At 34.1% G+C, this 6,531-nt stretch overlaps 1 long non-coding RNA gene across 1 annotated transcript; it reads left to right on the top strand.

Annotated features, from left to right (window-relative positions):
* Positions 1-100: 100 nt before the first annotated feature.
* On the top strand, positions 101-6,266 carry LOC121667026. Its single transcript, XR_006016890.1, has 2 exons — positions 101-132; positions 3,904-6,266. It is a non-coding gene; the product is annotated as an uncharacterized LOC121667026 (long non-coding RNA).
* The last annotated feature ends 265 nt before the right edge of the window (positions 6,267-6,531 follow it).

The raw sequence follows: 6,531 nt of genomic DNA, 5'->3' as shown, positions 1-6,531 counted from the left end.
AAGAAAAGAAAAGAAAAGAGAAAAGAGGAGAAAAGAGGAGAAAAGAGGAGAAAAGAGGAGAAAAGAGAAGAAAAGAGAAGAGAAGAGAAGAGAAGAGAAGAAAAGAAAAGAAAAGAAAAGGACATGTTCCTGGTAAGCATTTGTCTTGCCACAGTATTATTACGTTCATAGAAAGTCATATTTTGTAATATGCAAGATAAACAGATCACTTACATACATTTTTCTTGGTCTTAGAACAACAGAGTACATTATAATATTACACATAAAAAAAAAGAAAAGTTGGGAAGAGAGCTGTTCGATATAAAGCATTTAGATCCCAGTAGTATAAAAAATTGGTAAATTATTAATTACTCTCTATGCCATCTAAATTATGTTAGATTCCTTATGTTACATACAAGAAGCTTCAGCTTCCTTTTTGATATACACAGACAATTTATTTGAGGTTACTCTGTCATGGAAGAAGACATAAGGTACTTTCTAAAGCATTTTAGAGCAGGTTTGCAGCACTGCCAATGTAAAATGGCTGATTTAAGACTAGAGTACAAAATCCCTTTTAAAGAAGAGCTGGTTTTCAGCCGTAAATTTATAAATGCTGCTTTCTGTTCCCTTTTTCATGTTACAAGACAAGGCAATCTCCTTGCAAAATACTGGACTCATAGTAGAAGATCAGTTCCTTTTTTCATATGTTCTTCTAAGTCTGATCAAATTCTAAGATTCATCATTGTTCTGGGTGAGAGACTAGACATAAGACTCTTGATAACAGTTATGAATGGTACAAAGTAGATGATAAACCCATTATGTCATTTATACATTCAAAATAGAAAAGGTCACTAGGAAATTATTTATTGGTAAGAATGTAATGGGTGAAACTAAAAGGAATTCTCCGTTGAGCTTCAGTATCAAAAAACAGAAAAGGTTTAATGAATGAAAATTAATGAAAAATAAGTGAAAATTAAGTATTAAAATTACTGTCATTAGTGGTGTAGGAAAGGGGAGGAAGTATTTTAATGTTTGAAGGGGTTGTGAGTTATGGATAATCTTCAGAAGGTCCAAAAGAAATGTACACTTGTGGAATAACAGGAAGAAGAGGAGTTTCAAAGATGTGATAGGAAATAACAGGAAGAAGGAAGTAATAGGAAGAGGAGTTTCAAGGAAAATGGATATGTAATGCTAGGGGCTGAGGAAGGTGGCTTATCATAATTATTTATTTTTTTAATTAGAAAACAGACTTTGGAAAGAAGATTGTAGTATCTAACACAGAATATGAAAAAATCCAAGTATTTTTCTATTAATTTAGTTTAATCTGTATTTAGGAGAACAGTGTATGTTGAAAGGGAAAGAAAGAAGAGAAGAAATGAGTTTTGAGAACCTACAATTGATATAAAATCACATAGAATCAGAATTGTTAAAAATGGAGGGCCCTTTTGGAGGTCATCCAAACCCCTATTCACAGACAGGCTAACTAGAGCAGGTTGCCCAGCCCCATACCCAGTCAGGCTCTGAATATCTCCAAGCATGGAGATGTTGCAATCTCTCTGGGCAACCAGTACCAGAGTTTGACCAGCCTCACTGTAAAAAAGGTTTTTTCTTACGCTTAAGAGGAATTTCCCATCTTTCAGTTTGTACCCATTGTCCTGTAGCCAGATACCACTGCAGAGTCTGTTTACTTTGCTCACTCTGTCAGGAATTTATACACATTGGTAAGATCCCCCTGAGCCTTCACATCACACACAGAAGTTATCTTGGCTTCTCGTCATAATCAAATACCTGCTCCAAGGCCTTCCTTGTCTTTGTGGCCTTGCTCCAGTAAGCCCACATCTCTGTTGGACTGAGGAGCCCAGAACTGGACACAACATCTAATATGGACTGCAATGCACAAAACTATTGTCTTGCTACTGTTTTAATGAGCTTACCTTGCCTCTGCTAGGAATCATGATAACTGTTGAATAACACAAAGAGAATGTAGCTGAAGTCTGGAGGACAATGTATTTTGCTGTTGACTCATATGTCAGAAAGGCATTAAGGATATGATCACACTTTTTTTTTTTTTTAATGAGTTTTAAAATTTGATGAAATACACTAGGGTTAAAATGAACTATTGAAATTTAAAATTGTGTTTGAATAGATAGATGGTTTAAGTTCAGCCAGCTTTCTCCTTGAATCAACAGTTTCTCCTTGTTATTGTTTGGTTTTGATCTTGTTCAGTTTGTAAATAAGAAGTAGAGTAAGCCACTTGGTGAGCTTGTAGTGTATCACTAGAGAAATAAACTAAAATGAAAGAAAAGAGTTCTACTTATTTAGACAAAGCTCTTAATTTCCCAGGATGTTAATGGAAATTTATTTCCTTTGTGAAATCTTCAATTTAAGTCAGAGATAATAAAATACCTTTTTCTTTATGTTTAGCATCCTTCCTCCAATTATTAAATTATCAGAATCTTTACACTTTTGAGAGTCTTTGGGAAAGCCTTTATAATAAAAAAATCTTGAAGAGAGAAGAAAAAATGTTCTCACTCATTCTAACTTCAACATGACTTAATGACTCTTTCTCAGTCTTTCTAAGCAACTGTTTTGCTCAGATCTATCCATATGTTGAAAGTGTTTGTCTGGCAGCAGCAATGTTCATAAAAGCTACAAAAAACCAAAAACATTACACTGGAATTTGTTTTGCTGTTTTGCCATATATCTCTCAGAGCCTATGTTTCTTGAGAAGTTGTTAGGTTTTTTGCTTTCATATTGATAACAATATTTAAAGAGTTCAGATTTGCAGACGGCAAACTAGCACATTACCACAGAAAATTTTACTTTCCCATTTACAGACACTATTTTATAATTTTAGCATGTTAAGTGTGTCTTTAAATATGGTGCTCCCTTTCTCTTGCTTTACACAGAACGTACCATTACCTGTTTAACTCTTTAGTTTGGAACCTGATTTTTACAACCCTGTTAACATATTCCTTTTGGTATTTTGAACCACAGTTTTGTGAAACACTGAAAAACCACCAATGCTTGTGCTACACTACCTTCTATATGTCTCAGACAGTTTATTTCTTTTTTGAGAGAAGGAATATAATTGCAATTTTTGGAGCTTTTAGCTGTGGAGACATATTTCTTCTTCATCTCTTCCATATGTTACACATGTAGTGTAAAAACAAAGCATCTCAGTTCCCCTCATTTATTTTTAACATCATAGCTGGGTCAGAATGATATTTTCTGTGGCTCATGTTGAGTTTGTGGTCAAGCTAAGACAACTCCTCAAAGTGCCTTTTGTCAGCCATCCACCACTCCCTCTTAGATGTAAGCAGTTGTAGTACCTCCACTTTTCTTGTCATGATTTGCTTGTACACAGGTAATGGAGAATGAAGTTTCAACATTCCCCAAGCATTTCACCTGTTCTGGGATTAATGCTAGTATAAAAGAGGCAAAGCTTATACGTCCCTTTCAGTTCCCCTCAATCAGCTGGCTGAATCAAGCTGTTTTTCTGTGTTTTCAGTTGTGTAAAACTTTAATATTTATTTCTTCACTACTGAGACATGTTTCCACATCTTGAATATTTTATCAGAACAGTTTGTTGTTGCTGACAGTATAGACATCTGAGATGAGATTCATATAGACATCCACTGCTGTTTGAAATCCTCTGGTTTATGCTACCTGACCTCCAGCTGCTGCTCCAGAGTGACACGAGGCTCCAGAAGTCATGCAGCCCACCTGTTGTGTGTCTCAGATTCCATAGGTATCTGAAAGTGCACTAGGCACAATGATTAAGCAGCTGAAACCTGTGTTTGGGATTGTAGGTAACTTCTGGAATTTCTTTGGAGATCTTCTGAGCCAGAACAACCTGTTACAAATGTTGTACACTTTCAAAATCCTCTTTGCCTCTTCTTGTGGTATTTTTGTCTCCCATAGATGGAATCCAGACTACTGCAAGTCCACCAGATGAGCAGATCAAAAAGATCTTTTTCTGGAGGAAGTTTCTAGAACTGATTTTACAGGAAACGTGTTGTACTAGAGTTACTTGCTGGATATGGAAAGATCAAACTTGGAGTTCCATTCTGTATTTTAGAAATCTGCACGCTTTTCAAAACAACATATCTTCTTAAGAGAAATTAGCTTACATATGCGGACTTTCAAGAGACTTATTCTCATCATGTTTCTGTCAGATGTTTCCCTTCAACTGTCCACACTGAAAGAGGACTTGGGAGTTAAAGCAAGCACTGGGCATCCTTACAGAAGTATACGACAGCTCTTTAATCCCACATTGCAGCCATTAGAATCAACAGAAACTTGCCCTACCTTTGAAGACAGTGATTTTTTAGAAATTGTATAATGTGAACCAGTTTCAACACTGAAATCTCAGTTCTTTTCATATCATGGCTTGGATGTTTGATGGCTCTGAGAGCTGAAAGAAGATGGATCTTCTATGATTAGATGCATCCTTACAAATGACAGCATTCAATCTAAATAGTCAAGGTTGAAAGCATTCCTTATGACACAGTGATTAACTTGTCTGCCTGTCATGCTACATTATTTATCGAATCTGGACTTTTTTATTAGTCAGAATTAATCTGATGGTTATTTTACTTTTTTGTGGTCACATTCTGCAACAGGTAGGTTTATGAAAAATATTACAAGAATTTTCCTGCTAGATAAAAAATCTGATGCCATAGTAGTACTTAAATTGAATGTTAATTTTCCTAATGGAAAAACCCTAGACAATGTGCTCCTTCCGATTGAAAAAGAATTTATTAATTTTATTCTTTTCCTATGTTTAGTATACTGCCTTCTATTTCTCATCTTGCATACTATATCACTGACATTAATTTTATCAAAAAGTTCCTGTCTTTGATTATAATTTAACTTTTGTTCTTCTTTCTTTGTTGCCATTTTAAGCATATTTTTTCTAATTTGTGGTGAATGACTGTTTCTGTGCCTTAGAAGCTACTGTAATTAACACTCATGATGAAGTCTTGCTACTGTGTACTGTTGAGTAGTCCAAACCGATTCCATTATGAAAATATATCTGCAGCATTGGATAGATATTATTTGTGTATTTTCAAAATGCATATTGCTTTTTTCATGTTGAATTTTGGTTGTGGTGGGAAGAAAACAAAAGTATCAATATTTTTAATATATATTATAGGACTGTTTAAATTACATTGGGCAAAATGACCCTTTTCCTTCTAGCCTCCCTTAGTTTTTCAGCTTACTTTTAACTTTCATACTTTGCACACAGTTCCGCGATTATTTTTTTTAATGGCTAATTAACCGAAAGTGCATGACTTCTGATTGCTCATTTAAATTAACTAATGAGCATGAAAGAATTAATGTAGCTTTGATACAGGAAAAGATGTTTTCAGTTGGCATGTTCATATCAGACTTTCTCTCAGTAATACGTAAATGACAAATTTAAGTGTCAGAAGAAAACCTGCTAGAGTGTGCTACTTTGTAATGTGTTCAGTATTGTAATGTGAAGAAACAAGCACAGATACAACAGTACAAGTGGCAGAACAAGAACAATAGTACAAGTTCTGTGCAAGTGACAGAACAATTTATATTTACTTTTTTTTACAATCTGTAGTTGAAATTCACTAGTTGTTGACATGGACAGCAAAAGAGTCTACATTACAAAATTTATTTTGATGTTTAAATCCATCTTAAACCAGACATCTTTGGGAATTGTCGTGTTAAACACCAAATTTTTTCTGTTGGAATGGTCGAATGGTCTCATATTACAGTAGTTGACTGTTCATTTGGAAATATTTAGGACATTTCTGGTTGTCAGCATGAATTTTTTTTCTTTGTACCCTGCCTTTGTTATCTTAGTAATGTTTTATATTTTGGCAATTGTTTGAGACACCATTATGTCATCATATTACAGTCTAGTTTTAGGTCTTCATTAGTTTAATGTTAAGCTTTTCTTTAAAATTTTTGTATGTTTTACAGTATTAGAACTCACAAAATAATAAAGTCCTTGGGTTCTGATATTGTGTTTATGAGAAATATACATGTATTTATTAGTTGATGAAGGTCCTGATTATTTCCTCAGAGGGAAATTATGTAATCAATACTGTAAGCATGTCTCCAAAAAATCAGTTAAATGATAAATTAAGGTAATTATAATAAGAAATATACATGTAGAGTGAGTAATATTTATAAGTTGTTCACTTAATGATGGGTAATTTCAATACCACCAAACAGGAGAGTTCTCTCATTCATATGTTTCGTAACTTAAGGGCTGGAATTGTCTCAGCATCTCATAATAATAACATTTAGACTGTCTCTGATCTAAAAAAAAATGTGCTGATTAGTTCATGGATCTGAGTGTAATGTTGGACTTAAGTGTAGCAGATAAATGAATATTCTTCTCTCTGCTGTTTTTGAAGTTCTATTAGCAATTCTTGGAGCTGCTTGATTTTTATACAAATACTGTAATTGGGTAGTAGTAATGTTAAATTTAGCCTGCGTAAAAGTGCTTATCATGTTGAATTGCCATGCATCACAGAATAGGGAATCACAGATGTAATACGTTTAGAA

This window comes from Corvus kubaryi, unplaced genomic scaffold, assembly GCF_017639235.1.
Source record: "Corvus kubaryi isolate FWS band 111438036 unplaced genomic scaffold, C.kubaryi_AGA036_p1.0 37354, whole genome shotgun sequence".
NCBI classification, from domain to species: Eukaryota; Metazoa; Chordata; class Aves; order Passeriformes; family Corvidae; genus Corvus; species Corvus kubaryi.
The sequence above is the reverse complement of the archived record's forward strand: the minus strand, read 5'-3'. Positions and strand labels throughout refer to the sequence as shown.